The following is a 17864-nucleotide window of genomic DNA, read 5'->3' on the forward strand; positions in this document are numbered from 1 at the left end:
TGTGTGTGTGTGTGTGTGTGTGTGTGTGTGTGTGTGTGTGTGTGTATGTGTGGTGGGGATCCCTGTGTCCCCCAAAACCCATTAATAATAATTATTTTCTCACAGACAGGAGACTGAAATGTACAGGCAAGTTAATACAATACCTATGCAAAGTCATATCAGAATGGAGAACACTAATTTAAAAAAAAAAAAAAAAAACCTTTTGTAGGAGGTGACACCAGGTCTGTGTTTTGAGGAAGTTAGGGATTCAAAGAAACAGAGATGGTGGAGGTGAGTTTTTCAGACATATGTAACAGTATGTAAAAACTATGAAGCGTGGAGTTTGAATATATTATAAGGGAAAGACGACTGTTTGTAACAGAGGGTGAATGAAGAATAATATTAAATAAATTTTAAAAAGTAATAGGGGGACAGCTAGGTGGCACAATGGATAGAGCACTGGCTCTGGAGTCAGAAGGACCTGAGTTCAAATCCAGCCTCAGACACTTAACATTTACTAGTTGTATGACCCTAGGCAAGTCACTTAACCTCAGTTGCCTCACCAAAAAACAAAACAAACAAAAAAAAAGTAATAGGGGAATGGAGGAGTAATGTGATCCATCAAGCAAAATATACTTATTAATTGCTGGCAATACAAAAACATTTCCTTTACTAGTTTGCCTTCTGTACAGGGACACAACAATATAAGTAAAATATAGCTATTATCCATGACCCCTTACATAAGGGGCTCTGACTCCGAATTAAAATCAGCCAGGTCCATCTTAAGGTGGTGACTCAAAAGAGAGAGGTCAGGCTGGTATCATTCTTGCTTCTTATGCATTTAGTCCAAAATAACTTGAAGGAATTCTCTAAAATAAAGACTCAGACTCACATCTGGGCAATCTCCAAAAGGGATTAACAGAGTATCTTTTAGAAAAGCTTCTTTGTTTACAGCATGGTTTGAAAGGAAAAAACAAAGTCTAGCTATTAAATTCTTCTGCCACTGAAAATATATATATTTTTTAAATGACCCATATCCCAAAGTGATCTAGGAACAAGAATAGATGCAGAAATACTAATTTGAGTTAATTGTGTACTGACAAAGAACTAGAAACAGACTAAACATCATTTAAGGAATGACTAAAAGAATTATTTAGTGTGAATATAATTAAATAACATTGAAATGTAAGAATTGGTGAATGAGATGTTTTTAGAAAAAAAAAAACTTGGAAAACTTTTTATGAACTGAATAATATTAAAGTGGACAGAACCAGGAGAGCAATTCATATACTAATTGAAATCTACCACTTTGCATAGATTTACAAAATTAATAAAGCTTTTAGCTAAGTTAATAAAAAATTACACAGAAAGAGGCCCAACAGAATAAATAAAAATAATAATTATTCATATCTACTTTACAAAATGATATGCTAGCTAAGAATTTAAAAGAAATAAAAAGCACTCAAATTATCAGTATTTGAAGTAGAGTTCTCTAAACACTATCAGAAAAAGAAAATTGTACAAGTCATAAAGGAAATACAAAAGGGAGAGTAATCTCAGATCTAGATTGATTTACAGGTAAATTTTACCTGATAAATTTATTCTATCAAAATTTTAAAAAAGCATTTAGTAGCACTGCTGCAAAAAAAAAAAAAAAAACCCTGAAAATATTGAGGAAAAACAAAGATACTTTATTAAATACACATGGTCTTATTTCCTAAATCATGAGGTAATGAAATAAAGGAAAATAACTGTCAAATTCAGTTATATTGATAAAAATCAGTTATATTCAAATAGAATAGCAATATATAGAAAATTAATGACTAAATTGGATTTATGCAAAACATGCTAGTATGTGTCAACATCAATAAAACAATTAACTACATACAAACCACTTTGAAATACTGTTTTATCAATACTAACAGAAAAGTGAAAAAATTCAACATTTAGCTTAATTTTACAAATAACCTAAAATAAATAAGATTAAAAAGTTATTTTTAATAATATCACCTATATCACACATATCCACAAACACACATATATACTTATTTGTATGTACTTTAAATTTTTAAATACACATACAAACAAGAGTGTATATAATTATTTTAAATGGGGAAATACAAGGCACTTTCCTATTAAATACAGAAGTAAAACAAGGATATTTCTTCTGCTCACTGTTATATGATATATTTTTAAATTTCAATAATTTTAAAAAATAAAAAAAAGACCAATAAATGATATACACCTTGGCAAGAATGGGAAAAAAAGAAACTCCTTATTTACAATTGACTCATTGTTTTATGTTCTGGGGAAAATTGATTGGGCGTTTGGAATAGGGGTCCTTAAGAATTCCTCTTTAAAGAATTACACCCTCTTGGACACAAATCTAATTAGAATAAAATAATAGTTTATTTAGGTGGTAGGGAAAGGAAACCAAGAGAGAAGTCCTTGTACTTCTCATGGGGAGAAGGCATGGCACAGAGGTGTGGCTCCCTGAGATACCTTTCTCCTCAAGCAGGAGACAGGTAAATACTTTTATAGAGGATCAATGGTGATCCCATGAGATGATCATCTGACTGTGGAAAGTTCCCTTACTGGGGAAGACCATCCCCCACTGGTGGTGGCTGGGGGAAGTTGGGTGAGGGGCCCCTCCTGATCTCTCAAGCCATTTCTCTCCCCCTCACACCACAAAGACAGCAGCCACACCTAATCTTATCTCCCTGAGGGGTGGAGGAAACTGGAATGAAGGGTGGTGGTACTGGAGCTAACTCAGTCCAGATCTGCTGCCACTTATCTCTTTGGGTGTGTCTGTCCTTTGGTTTAGTTTCTCAAGGAGAAGGTTCTTTGATTTACCCCAGAAAACTTCTGAGGTTCCCCTTGGGCACATAAAAGTTTACTTAGAAAACTTTGTATCAACAAAGAACTATACTAAGAAAAAGGATACTTTATTTATTTGTTTGTTTGTTTATCTATCTACCTATTTATTTATTTATTTATCTATTTATTTATGTATGTATGTATTTATTTATTTATTGCCAGGCAATGGGGGTTAAGTGACTTGCCCAAGGTCACACAGCTAGTAAGTGTCAAGTGTTTGAGTTCAGATTTGAACTCAGGTCCTCCTGAATCCAGGGCCAGTGCTTTATCCACCGTGCTATCTAGCTGCCCCAAAGGATACTTTTTTGATAGAAATTTTTAGTGTTAGTTATGCGACCAGCCCAGCTCACCTTGGCCTCCTCCTTGAGGCTGCAGCCTACTCTGAGCAAGGCTGACTTGCTGTCTCTCCCACCATTTGCTACAGGCAGTGCTAACGCTGGTAAAGCTTCTGATGAGCCTTGTCTTCAGCTGTGCCTCCAAGGGTGGAAGCATTAGCAAAGAGTTAAGAGTCAGTTCAAAAATCAAAGCCCAGGCTTCACAAAGTGCCAGTAAAAGGACTGTGGATTGTTTAATAAACCCGTCAGGGAAACAGCCTTGAGATATGACACCCTTCATGGAGAGCTATCTGATAGGAAAACTGGAGAGATACAGAGGAAACCCAGGGCAGGCAGAGAGATGCTCCATCAGGAGGTAAGGATAATGTTACAAAGCCAAAGTGTTACAAATTATTTCCGGACCACCCTCCCTCCCCACCCCTCTCCAAATAGGGCCCACAGTGTCTAGACAGTTGGAGCATGTGTCTACAAGGAGTCCAAGAGCCAGGATGACCCCTTACAGCCCTGACCCTACACACAAACACACATGATCCCTCACTCAGGCCCCAACTTTGGCCTACCATTCCCCACTTTAAATGGCGAACTCGAATCAAGTAAAGCAAAAGAGCTTTTTTACTTGGGAACTTTAAATAAAAGCTTGCCTTTTCATTATACATGGCATTCATTTTGGAAGAAAACAGTAACAAAGCTTAGACTTTCTAGCTAAGAAAACAGCCAGTCTTGGGTCGAACACTTTCATACATTTGATACTTACCTCCTCCTTCACTCAAAAACAAACTTTCAAGTCACTGGGGACTTAGTTCTGGGCCCTAGTTCTCTGAGTTTGCCTTTTAGCAGAATTCCAGTGGTTCCTGCTCTGGTCATTGTTTAGACTCTTCTAACAGGTGTATTGTAGCCTGATTCCCAACATTCCAAGCTGATCCTCCAGGATATTTGAACTGAACAACTGGTGCTCCCAAGGTCAAAATCCCAAGCACAGTCACCTTGAAGCCAATGCTTTATGAGGTGTCTGGCTTTGCTAAGTTTGGGAATTGGAAAGCAGACAGTTGTTCTACCCAGGGACTACCCTAGGTACATACCATAATGATTCATCCTCCTGCTAGAAAAGTTTTAGATCCTTTCATCATCTACCAGCACTCTCAAGCAAAAACCTCATTGGGCAGTGACAGCAAATAGACTTTCTGCTATCTCTTTCCTCTCCTAAGGGGTGGTCGAAGGAAACTTTGAGGAAGAACAAATTGTCACACTAACACTGAAGTCCTCATTTCAAAGTTGCTATTGCTACTTGTATTTATGTTTATATCAAGAAAGAATCTGTTTTTTTCCTTCTTGGTTTCTAGGTAAAGAGAAGGGAATAAAACAGCCTCATAGTTGAAGTATCACCATTGGTTGGGTGCCCTTCATAATATGTCTGATCTTAAAGTACCAGTATTGTCATTTATTCTAGAAAATGCTGAAAGGGAAGCCTCCCCTCTTAATTAATAACAAGGGTCCTTTTGAGATGTGTCACAATCTATCTTCAAAGCAACTTGGTGATGGTGGCAGAAAGAAGGTCTAGCAATAATAAAGAGGAAATCCAATTTTGCTTTTGAGGAAAGGTGGTGGGGTTGGGGGGGAGGGGACTTTTTGATTTTTGATTTTCATTTTTGCCGTTTAGTTAAACAGTGTTAAAGTCAGACTGGAGCTGCAAATGCCTTTGCCTTGAGGGTGATGTTCCTTTAACCTGGCTCGAGAACTGTGCTAGGCCCATTCTTAACTGGAAGAGGAAAGAAAGATTGGATCACAACACACCTCACAGATCCCTTGGGGAAAAACTCTGTCTCTTGTCTTGTTCCAAGGCTCTTCTCAAGTTCACAGAATAGCTGGGTGTTCCTAACTGCCCTCTGCTTCCTGCACCCATGGGGAAATCATAGCCAATTCATGGAGGGAATAGCCATGGTCTCTTAGTGATCTCAACCAGCATCAGCAGTTTTATGAACTTTGTATACACACCATGAATATGGAATCTGGACAAAATGCTGTTACTTTGTAAAGACTTGCCCACCATCAGGTATCATTTCCCAACAAGGGAAAAAATTTGTTACAAGTAGTTAAAAAATAAACTGTAATATACTGTAAAAAAAGAGAAATTTTTAGGGTTTCAATATTTTGTTTGACACACCAGTTCTTGAATATTACAATATTTAGTCTCAATTTGAATTCTTTTTAATTCTTTTTTTTGTGCTCTTTATTTAATATAATCTTAACCCATTGTTACAAATATTAGTCTTTCTACTTTTCTTCATTTTGAAGGATTTTTTTTAATGTCCCAATGTATGGTCATTTTTTTAATAGAATTTATTGTACATTGGATTGTTATATAATTTTATATTATTATTGAATAATTATTGAATAATAATCTATAATCTCTATTTTTCTAAGGTTCTATTTAGGTTCTTAATTTCTTTCTAATTTATCTTTTGTTTAGATTTTTCTAAATGTAAAATGATTCTTACCATTAAAATTTACTTATAATTTTCTTCTCTAATTTGATTAACCTTTAATTAAAATATTTAGGCATATACAAACACATGCACATGAATGTGTGTAATTTTTTCTATCATGCTTTTAAGCATAATATAATTTTCCTACTTATCCCTTTTTAACATGTCAATATTTACATGAACTTTTTCTGTAATCATTATTCCTTGGCCCTGCATTTTTATTGGGGGATTGGGGAGAATTATACTAAAGCAAAATGGATTTTTCCCTAGTCTCTAATTTTAACTCTTGTGTGAATCTTTATGCTTCCAGTTGGTCTATTATAAATAATATGTGATCTGTTTGTTCTTTCTAATCCATTCTGCTAAACTTTTTCTTTTTTTTTTCTTCTTTTTTGAGTAAGGTAAACCCATCCAAAGTTACTGTTCTTGGTTAATCAGTGCTTAATTCCATCTGATATGCTTGTTTTGTTTCCTCTCTTTGTTATCACATTCCCTTTTTATACATAAGAAGATATTACAAATGAGGGAGTTTTAACACTTGTGATTTATAAATGAAACAATCTATTTCTTCTCTGTTATAGCTTTTCTCTTCCCCTGTCCTGACCCCTGATTTTAAGTGGTTTACTCTTTTGATTTTTCTTTTTAATCACCACTTCATTTTCCTCTCTCTAATATTTATTTTTTTTACTCATGATTATTATCTTATCCCTTCCTTCCATCTTAAAAGTCATTTCTCTACCTTCTCTTCTTTGTTACTCTCTCCTTTTATTTCCATTTTGAGTTTAATGTATATCTATACAGCTACCAGGGAGGGGAACACTGTATATCTCTTAAGCATCAGACTTCTGAGCTGTAGTAGCCTATGTCTATATGGTGTTCTCAATAATATACAATTAAGGTTAAAACCATAAAGAAGGAAGGAAGGAAGGATGGTATAGGTTAGTTAGTCAACAAACATTACGCATTAGGACTGGCTCTTTTTCTTACATAGTTTTGTTCATTCCTTGTGTAGCTTGGATTTCATACCAAGGAAGGAAGGAAGGAAGGAAAGAAGCAAAACAAAGAAGGAAAATAATACATAATGTCAAAAACTAATTGCAGAACTACTTACTTATTGTCCAGGTTTGAGCTGTACCTAATAATAATAATAACAACAACAACAACAACAACAACAACAACAATAATAATAAGATAATGCCTAAATTGATTTACAGACTTAGTGTCAACCCAATAAAGTACTAAGGAGATAGTTTATAGCCTAGACCAAATAATAACAATTTTAATTGTAGGGGAAAATTATCTGTAAAAAAAAAATAAGAATTTAGCAGGGATGGGATTTTATCACTTTAAACCTACTTATTATTTAAAAAAAATTAAATGGAGTAAATCAGTGGAATGAGCTAAATAATAGTGAATCAGAAGTAATTACATTCAGCAACAGAATTTTTCATAAATCTGAACAAAACTGTGGAAGAACTTTCATTCTTTTTTAAGAACTAGAAAGCAATTTTAAAAGAAAGGTGACATTCAGAATAGTTCCTTACACAATATATCACAATAAGTTCTAAGTAGGCAGTTTGCATATATAAAAACACTTCATAAAATAATGAATTAAGATATAGCATTAATAATTATGACTAGGAGAAAATTATAAAAGCAATCACAAAACATGAATTACTTAGTTGTTGATAACCTGTGATTAAAAATAATTTCACTAAATGAAGATGTAAATTTCTATAAATGTCAATTCAACCAGAATAAGAAAAAATGTGATGATTGAGAAAATATCTTGGTATCCAACTTCTCTGAGAAAGGTATGCAATCCAAGCTACACAAGAAGGAACAAAAAACTGTGTAAGAATAAGAGCCAGTCCTAATGCATAATGTCTGTTGACTAACTGGCCTGTACCATCTTTTGTCATGAGACCCAATGCCATGAACATGGTACTTATCCTGGTATAATTCCTTTTGAAATGATGCATATGGGGAACTTTTGAATTTGACTTCTCTGCAAGGTCAGAAATCCTGGGTCAAGTCATATGAAAACTTAATTCTCAAAAGATAATTTAGAAAATAGTAATGGTTATGTGAACAATTACTCCAAATCATTAATAACAATGAAAATCAAAATGAATTTGCCATTTTCCCTCTTACTGAGAAAATTGATAAAGATGATGAAAGGTAATAATCATCAATATTGAATGATCCATAGAAACACATAATATAGTTGTATATAGGTATAGTTGTGAATTTTTCCTCTGCATTTTGGAAAGTAGTTTTGAATTATACTAAGGCAAAGACTAAATTATGCATATCCTTTGACTCAGAGATCTTACTACCAGGCTGTGACAGATTTGACAGAGTTCTGATGTAAATTTTCCATATTAGCTAGTTTCTGTAGTTCTATGCTCCTATTAATATTGTGTATGGATTCTTTTGTTATTTAGGAATTTTGCAAAGGGAAAGGCCATTTCTTAATGAATATACATGAATTTATATTGCTTGTTATAGTTAATTTTGGTAGGGTAATATATTAAGACAAATAATGATTGGGCTAGAAGTGGACTCATGGCATGCCCTTTGAGAAATAAGTTAATCAAATCTGTGCCTTTAGTATAAAGTCAAAGTTTTTTTCATATTTTGATAAATTGGAGGCTGTAGCACAGGATGGTATCTCTGATCCACTGTTGCTTAATATGTAGATATATTTACAAATCAAAACCTTTCTGACTTTAACATTAGAAACTTAAACACTCACAATCCTATCTAGGTCAGCATTCAAACTCCATAGGAAAGTTCTAAATCATTAAAAGCAGAGTATTTTATTATGTCTTGTGGGGAACCAATACAACCAGTTCTGTCTGGTAATTTCACTTTCCTCAGAGGTCTACCTCTCACCCCCTGACCTCTTTTCCTCCACAATATGATGTGAGATTTAAAATTGGATATTAGATCATAAATCTCCCCTACTTAACCCTTCCCTTAATTCATCTCCCAGACTAGTAATGGAAGAAGCTTCTGGTTTTCTAGATAGAGCCTTTATTGTATATAAGGTGTTGTTGATTAGAAGGATAGGAAAACAGAAATACAGTACAAATCGTCTTAAATCTAGGCTGTCTATATTCCTTATAAAAACTCACCAAACCGATTTAGGCCACCTTTGGAGTGAGTCAGACCGTCTGTGCCGCGCCGCCCGGAGTCCCGCCAAGCCCGGCCAAAAAAGGCTACCCCCGTTCTCTCCACCCCGGAAGTCAAAAAAAACCCGGCAGGCAGTCTGACATGCGCAGCAGGCGCACTGTACCTGGCAGGCAGTCTGACATGCGCAGCAGGCGGACTGTACCCGGCAGGCAGTCTGACATGCGCAGCAGGCAGACTGTTCATCTCCTCCCCAAAAGGGTGGTCCTTGAAAAACTGGCGTCTTTCACTTATCCTAACCGACTGTTAAAAACTTTCATATTTTACACATTTCCCCCTTTGCTTCCTCAAGAAACGGAATGTTTCCTTGATGGAACAGTAAAAAGAATATAATAACTTTTGCTGACTAATAATATGCGAACAACAATAACAGAAAAGGAAGAGAGGAAAGTTTTGTCCAGAGGGGCGATTTTTTTTTTTTCCTCATAAACGACGCTTTGACATTAGTCTTGCAAAGGGAGAGCCTCTGCAGAGAGTACATGTTACAGATAGTATATAACAGAAAGGAGATAGTAAAAGCTAATAAAGCAAAACAGTTCATATAAAGTCTCTGAGTTCTCTTGTCTTCTTGAAGTGGTAAGATGTCATCAGGAGGAAACTGGATTCTGGTCTGGAAAACTGGATTCTGGACTCTGGTCTGGAAAGCTGGATTATCTTCTTTAACTGTTTGAATTGCTGTATTTTTAAAACCTTAGCATAGCATTGTCAATGATCAAATTAATAAATTCCATTACATTCCCTCCTTTATATGGTTAGACTTGTAATAGAGGGTTGAGGTAGTTATGCAAATGTGTAACACTTTTTACCACCATGTGTCTGGATCAAAGCCAAATTTAGTATGTGTTCATGACACCTGAAAATGTTATGGAAAGGTTATCATACCATATCTCATGGTTCTGAGACAGCCAGTGATTGTGCTAGGCCACAGGGGAATTCAACTGAGTGAGATAAAAAGATAACTAAGTTCAGTTAAATTAGGTTAAATTAGGAGGGAGAGAGGATGAATACTGGACTGTGCCTAGTAATTGTGCTCTACATAGTCACCATCATAAGCAAACCATGGACTTACGTATACCTGTCTCTCCCTTTTGTTGCACATATATTCTCTTCCAGGGCCTGCGTCAGAGTTCACAGCAAGTTAGTCTCTGAAATGATAAGTTTCCATATTTCTGAAATCTCATTAATTTCACCAAAGACAATATGATGGTAAAAATGTGTGCTATGCTGCATAACTGAGAATATATTAGTGATATATACAATAATTCCAAACCATACCCAGAGTATAATGACATATAAATAATAAACGAATGTAAATAGCTGATTATATTAGACATTGTTACATAATCTTCTTTTAGACATTATTACATAATCTTCTTTTAGCAAGTAGACCACATCATCTTATACATGAATTCTCTGGTATAACAGTAGCAGATACTTAAAGTGGTGATTAATTCATCAAAAAGAAATAAGACTTCAATTAGCAAGATTCAATATTCAATGTTTTCAGTGAGGTATCAAGCAATTTCTGGTACTTTTTAGTTAAACAGAACAACATACAAGAGAAAGGAGAAAAATAAATAAATAAACAAAACTCATTAGAACTCATGGTTCTCTCAAAAAGAAAGAGTAAATAAAAAAAAGAAGAATTCTGGTAGCTTCTGAGGCCCGATAGCCTCACCCACAGCATATACTTAAAATGTCTTTGAATAATCACTTAGTTTACAAAATTTAGTTTTAAAGAAAAGCAAAAGAACAAAAGTAAAAAAAAAAAAAACCAAAGCAAACCAAAAATAAAAATAAAAAGCAAAAGATTCGCTAAGCACCCTTTTGTGCTCTTAAAGAACTTAAAGGTGCAGTCAATTCCAGGTCTTTTCAGTGCCTTTCATAAGTCAAAACAAAAACAAAAAAACCCAAAAATTAATAAAATAAAAAAAAAAAATAGTTGAGGTAGGCCAGAAACTAGGCCATGTACTTCAGTGCTTTTGCCTGTAGAAGGAAATGCTTGTTAAATTATAAGGTATTTAAGCTGCTAGAGTTTGGGGTATGCCACATTGTTTTAACTGGTTCCCCAATTCTCTGCATGCCAAAGTGGCAGGGGTTTCTGAATTGTCATTGATCTTTCTAATGCTGTCATAATGTTCTTTATGGTAGAAATGTGGAGTTCTGTAGCATCAGTTTTGTCTGTGCCACTGATTTTCAATAAAGGCTGATTTAATTGATGAACCACAACATTCAGCTGATGCTGCTTAGCAAATGCTACAATTGTATCATTTCCTCCCCACTTTCCAAATTTCTTTAATTCATCAACATATCTTCAAAAGGGGAGTCATTTACTATAAAAGACTCAAACTCTTGTCTATGGTTAATCATATAAGAAGCAGCTTCTTGTCTGTGTCTGAGATGATTTCTACAGTGACCTTCTAGCTGGTCTGCTAAAGCCCTAAAAAGGCAATTTTCCGTCTCCTGATACTTTACGAAGACTGAGTCCCAAAGCATTTAACTGATCAGTGGGATTCTTAAATGGAACTTCCTGTTTCCTCTGAACTTTCTTTGCTCTTTAACAGTTGCTATCGTTAGGGTTTTTACCTCTTTAGCGTCTACCTCAGGTCTATCTGAAATCTCTTCACCTATGAATGGTGCAGGCTTTATATGAGAGCAATGAATCCATGAGTCTTTTTCACCAATTTTAATGGCGGTAGGAGTTGTCAATAATACCTGAAAAGGTCCTTCCCAGGCAGGTTGAGTTCCACTGGTTCTCTGAAATTCTTTACATATATTTTATCTCCTGGGTTGAAGTTATGCAATGAAAAGTCTAATGGTCCTGCCTGGACCACAGCTCCTGCCTATGGAGTTCACGTAGCCTGGTCTGTAATTCCTGTATATAGGAAGCAACAGAAGTATCACCTCCCACCAGTGATGTATAAACTGGGGAAAAAGTTTTAGCTTGGATAGGAGGGTGACCAAAAAGCATTTCATAAGGAGATATATGAAGTTCTCCTCTTGGTCTACTTCGTAGATAGAATAATGCCAATGGTAGAACATCAGGCCATTTCAAATGGGTTTCAGTACATAATTTGCCAATCATACTCTTAAGCTCTTTATTCATACGTTCGACTTGGCCTGAACTTTGTGGATGGTAGGGCGTGTGGAATTTTGGAGTCACTCCCAAGAAAGAGTAGATTTGGGATAAATCGAATCAGTGAAATGTGTGCCTTTGTCAGAATCGATGCGGGCTGGTGGGCCAAAACGAGGTACTATCTCTTAAGAAGAATTTGGCAACAAAGGCAGCTGTGGCTCGGGGGCTGGGAAAGGCCTCCACCCACCGAGTGAGCTGATCAACTATAACAAGGCAAAATTTATAATGTCCTGCTTTTGGCATAGTAATATAATCAATTTGTAAGTGCTCAAAAGGTGTATATGCTAGAGGACGCCCTCCATAAGCTTTGACCTTAAAAGCATACTGATTATAAGACTGACATGTGGAGCAGCCCGAGCAGATTCGAGATGCTGTATTAGTCACACCTGGTGCTATCCAGGTCTCTTAATAGAGTCTACAATGCCTTGTGTACCAAAATGGCCTTTTCTGTGAACAGAGAGGCATACCTGGTGGTAGAATTTCCGGGGAAGAAATGGCTTACCTTCCGGAGACACCCAGATGCCATTGATCTGTTTCGCCTTAAATTTCTTTTTTCCACTTTTCTACTTCAGATCGTCATAGGTTAGGTTGGAAGGAATATCCTCAGAAGGTGAAAGGTTAAATACATGTTCAGGAGCTTCTAATGCAGCAAGCTTGGCTGCAGAATCGGCTCGTGCATTTCCCTTTGAAACAGGATCACTATTCCCTGTGTGGGCAGGGGCAATGTACAACGGCTAGGGAAGAAGGCAGTTTTAGGCATCTAAGAGGTCCTTGATAAGGTCCCCATTGGCAATAGCCTTGCCCGAGGATGTTAGAAAGCCTCGTTGACGCCAAATCATACCAATAAAGTGGCATATGCCAAAGCCATATTTCGAGTCAGTAAAAATGGTGGCACTCTTATCTTTAGCTATATTACAGGCCTGTGTAAGAGCCACAAGTTCAGCAGCCTGTGCACTAAAATGGGAAGGCAGAGAAGCTGCCCAGAGGGTGTCATAATCAGAAACTACAGCAGCTCCAGGTAAAACGGGTTCCCTCTCTCATAAATGAGGAACCATCTGTATAGAGGACAAGATCAGATTTTCTAAAGGTGTATCAAAAAGATCATCACGGGGTTTTTCAGCCATATCAACTAAAGAAGCACAGTCATGCAACGGTTCCCCCGAGAATGGTAAGTTAGGGAGTAGTGTTGCTGGATTAAGAACTGTGCAGCGTTTTAAAGTGATATTCTCATTACCTAACAGGGTTATTTCATACTTAGCCAGCCTTTGATCTGAAAGGCTTGTGTCCTGTGACGTAGTAAGAGAGCCTCCACTTCGTGAGGGCATTGCACAGTTAGAGGGTTACCTAGGACAAATCAGAGGGCTTTTTCTACCAAAAGCGCTGTGGCCGCCACTGCTCTAAGGCAAGGTGGCGCTCCAGCCGCTACAGGGTCCAGCTGAATTGAATAGTAGGCTATAGGACGTTGGTTAGGCCCCAGTGACTGAGTCAGGACTCCAGAAGCCACCCCCCTTTGTTCATGCACAAAGAGAGTGAAAGGCTTACTATAATCTGGCAGTCCTAGGGCAGGTGCTGATAACAAGGCCCGTTTTAATTCTTTTATGGCTGAGAGATGCTGGGGATCCAACTGTAAACTGTCTGGAACAGAACTTTTTGTAAGAGCTATGAGGGGTTTAGTAATTTCACCAAAAGAGGGTATCCATTGTCTACAGTACCCAGCTGCTCCCAGAATGGCTCTCAACTGCCTCTTAGTAGTGGGGGCAGAGAGTTGTTGAATGGCCTGGACTCTCTTAGAAGAGACAGAGCGAGTTCCAGCAGCCAAAATAAATCCTAAATATTCTACCTGGGCAAACACCATTGTACCTTTGTCTTGGAAACCTTGTGTCCTCTCTTGTGCAGCTCCAGCAGTAAGTGACGGCTATCTTCCTGACAAATTTCAGCATTAGGAGAGGCCAAAAGTAAGTCATCTACATATTGTACTAGTGTGGAGCCCTTAAAGGTAATAGAGGCCAGATCCTGCTGTAAAATTTGGGAAAATAATGTGGGACTGTCTACAAATCCCTGTGGGAGTCTAGTCCAGGTCCACTGTCTATTTTTCCAGGTAAAAGCAAATAAATATTGGAAGTCCTCATGTACTGGTATGAGAAAAAGGCAGAGCAAAGGTCTACCACTGTGAAACATGTAGATTCATAGGGAATTGAGGAAATTATCATAGCCGGAATTGCGACTATAGAATGTCTAGGAATAACATAATTATTAATCGCTCTAAGATCTTGCACAAAGCGATAAACAGGTTTACCATCTGGCCCAGGCTTGGGTTTTTTAACTGGCAAAATGGGAGTATTGCATGGAGAGTGATGACATGGAATAATAATACCCTGGCTTTTCAAAGCCTCAATTATAGGGTGATCCCTTCTCTTGCTTCCCTAGACAATGGATACTGTGGAATGGAGGGGGTGGTCCCCCCTTAACTTTAAGGTAACAGGCATGGCAGACTTAAGGAGCCCCACCTCATTAGGGGATGAGGCCCATAAAGGACTCAGGAATGTCAGAGGGGATTTGGATACCTCCCCTGCTGTCCTTGAGCTTCTGTAAGTAAAATTGGTAATAAATGAACAGTATCCTCTGGCAATTGTAAGGAGGACAGTCCCATCTGGAGCACAAGATATGGTTGCTCTAAGCTTGCAAAGGAGATCACGACCTAATAAATTTTACAGGGGCATCAGGCATGAGTAAAAATGAATGTTCCACTGTTAAGGGCCCCATAGATACCATGCGAGGGATTCAATTTTGCCACTCTCTGGCTCTTTCCTGAGACTCCCACTACATTCAAAAATCCTACAGGTCTACACCCAGCATCTGGTTTGCTTACTAATACTGATTTAGAGGCTCCTGTGTCTAGCAGACAATCATAATAAGTCTCCCCCACTTTTAAGGTGGACATGTGGTTCATTACTCTGGGGAGGTGAATGGACTGGCACAAGTGCATTCAAAAAATCTGGATCTGGGAATATATGGCTTTCATTATCTATGTTCCATTCCTCCCCAAGACACCATCATTCCTGTGTCCTCTTCTGAGGGGGTCTTGGTTACCATTATTCTGGTACTGCCTTTCTGTATTCCTCCAAAAAGATCTATTTCTATTTTGATTTCGCCTGTAATTAGAATTAGAATTTCTTCTCCAAGTCCTACATTCTCTCAATTCATGCCCCTCCTTACGACAGTAACAACACACCTTAGTGTCCTTGTTCCGGTTGTCCACATGGCTGACTAGGAATCGCTGGTGCCAGAATGCTCTGTTTAGGGTGATCTGGATCTTCCTCACGTGAGTCAAAGACATAATTTGCAAGTTCCTTAATTCTATCTACTGAGAGATTTCTCCAGTCTGACATTGTTTCAGAAGTATCTGCGTATTTCTGGCAGTGAAGTATAAACAAATGTGTGAGAATGATACAGGAATCTCTTAAATCTACTGGATCCAATCTGGTGTACTGTCTAGCGGCCTCACAAAGTCTATCATAAAATCTGTTTGGTCTTTCATTAGCCTCCTGAAGTAGGCTTAAAAATTCTGCCAGTTTCCCGGTTTTCTAGAGCAAGATTCCATTCCCTTCAGAGTGTTTCTCTAGCATCTTTTAATCTTTGGAAATCCCTATCATCATTATAATTCCACTCTGGATCCTTTAGAGGCCATTCCACATCGGCCTTACCTTTCGCAACAAGGGCATTTCCTGCTGAGATAATATCTGTAATCTCAGTTGGGGACAGTAAAGTTTCAAAAAGGCAAGTAACATCAGCCCAACTGGGTTGATATGCATTAAATATAGTCCTTAACTGTGAAATTACAGTGTTTGGATTTTTCTCAAAACTAGGGATGATTGATTTCCATCGCTCAAGTCACTTGGTCTAATGGGGGCTATATTTTCTGACTTGAATTGGCACTCCCTTCTTACTATGTTCTATAGCTTCCTGCAGAGGGAGTAGTTTCTGCTGATCTGATTCTGAACTTGGATCATCTCTAGTAGAAACAGCCATTTTGAGGTCTCTCACATATGTGAGAGTTTCCCCCACATCATAACAATGATAATAACAAAAACAATGATAATAACAAAAACAAAAAAAAACAACAAAAAAAAAATAAAATCCTTTGTCGTATGAACTATGGATGAGGTATTAAAAGGTATTTCAATTGCAGGCATAAAAATTTCTACTTATATTAAACGTATTTTCCCAAAGATTCTCACGTATACTATTATACAAAAAAAACTTTTTGCTGCCTGAATGAGGAAAAAAACCAATAATGTTATGAAGGACCATTGAATAAACTATTCCTCTAAGTCGGGATGTTATGCTGTCCCAATACATTCCGATGAGAAAAATCAAAGGGATGGTAGAATATTCGAGCATCTTGCCCTTTAAACTGGGCTGGCTTTTCTGTTTAAAGCAAGACTTTTAGAGGCTTAAAGTCTTTAAGGGAGATTAGACAAAGGGAAAGTCCGTAGGGGGGGGGGGGGGGGGGGGGGGGGGGGGTATTTGGAAAATCCACCGAATTAGCCGGCTTATGGCCAAACTAGGGAGGGTGGGAGGGTCCTTAAGGTCCCTTCGGGGTCGCCAAACTGTGAGATTTAAAATTGGATATTAGATCATAAATCTCCCCTACTTAACCCTTCCCTTAATTTCATCTCCCAGACTAGTAAATGGAAGAAGCTTCTGGTTTTCTAGATAGAGCCTTTATTGTATATAAGGTGTTGTTGATTAGAAGGATAGGAAAACAGAAATACAGTACAAATCGTCTTAAATCTAGGCTGTCTATATTCCTTATAAAAACTCACCCAAACCGATTTAGGCCACCTTGGAGTGAGTCAGGACCGTCTGTGCCGCGCCGCCCGGAGTCCCGCCAAGCCGGCAAAAAGGCTACCCCCGTTCTCTCCACCCCGGGAAGTCAAAAAAAACCCGGCAGGCAGTCAGACATGCGCAGCAGGCGCACTGTACCTGGCAGGCAGTCTGACATGCGCAGCAGGCGGACTGTACCCGGCAGGCAGTCTGACATGCGCAGCAGGCAGACTGTTCATCTCCTCCCCAAAAGGGTGGTCCTTGAAAAACTGGCGTCTTTCACTTATCCTAACCGACTGTTAAAAACTTTCATATTTTACCACAATGATGTTAGGACACAAACTTCTTTGGGTCTCAGCTGATGACGACCCAACTGAACACACAAAACTTGTTAATATCTTATATTAATTATATTATATTATGTTATAATATTCTCATGCCTGGAGACACTCTGGTCTAGATACTAGTAGCTCTCTCTCTCTCTCTCTCTCTCTCTCTCTCTCTCTCTCTCTCTCTCTCTCTCTCTCTCTCTCTCTCTCACCCATCCACTTTCCCAATTAAGAAAATACAAAAAATATTGTTACAAACATGTATAATCAAGCAAAAAAAATTGCTGAATTAACCACATCACGAAAAAAGTCTAAATGTGTGCTCTTAGTCCATCAACTTTATATCATAAGCTAGGTAGCATGTGTCATAATGAGTCATCTGGAATGGTGGTTGATCATTATATTGATCATAGATCTTAAGTCTTTCAAAGCTTCTTCTCTTTACTGAACTGCTGTTATCATATAAACTGTTCTCTTGCTTTTTTGTTCACTTCACTCTGAATCAGTTCAAACATGTCTTCCTTTCATTATAAAGGTAACAAATTACGACGGCAGAATAGTTGACTTGTTGGTTGGTTTTGATGTGTTTCATTTTCTTTTCTTTTTAATCTTTGTTTCAGTTGTGTCTGATTCTTCATGACTCAATTTGGAGTTTTATTAGCAAAGATATTGGATTTGTTTGCCATTTCCTTCTCCAATTCAT

The sequence above is a fragment of the Dromiciops gliroides genome, chromosome 1 (genome assembly GCF_019393635.1).
Source record: "Dromiciops gliroides isolate mDroGli1 chromosome 1, mDroGli1.pri, whole genome shotgun sequence".
NCBI classification, from domain to species: Eukaryota; Metazoa; Chordata; class Mammalia; order Microbiotheria; family Microbiotheriidae; genus Dromiciops; species Dromiciops gliroides.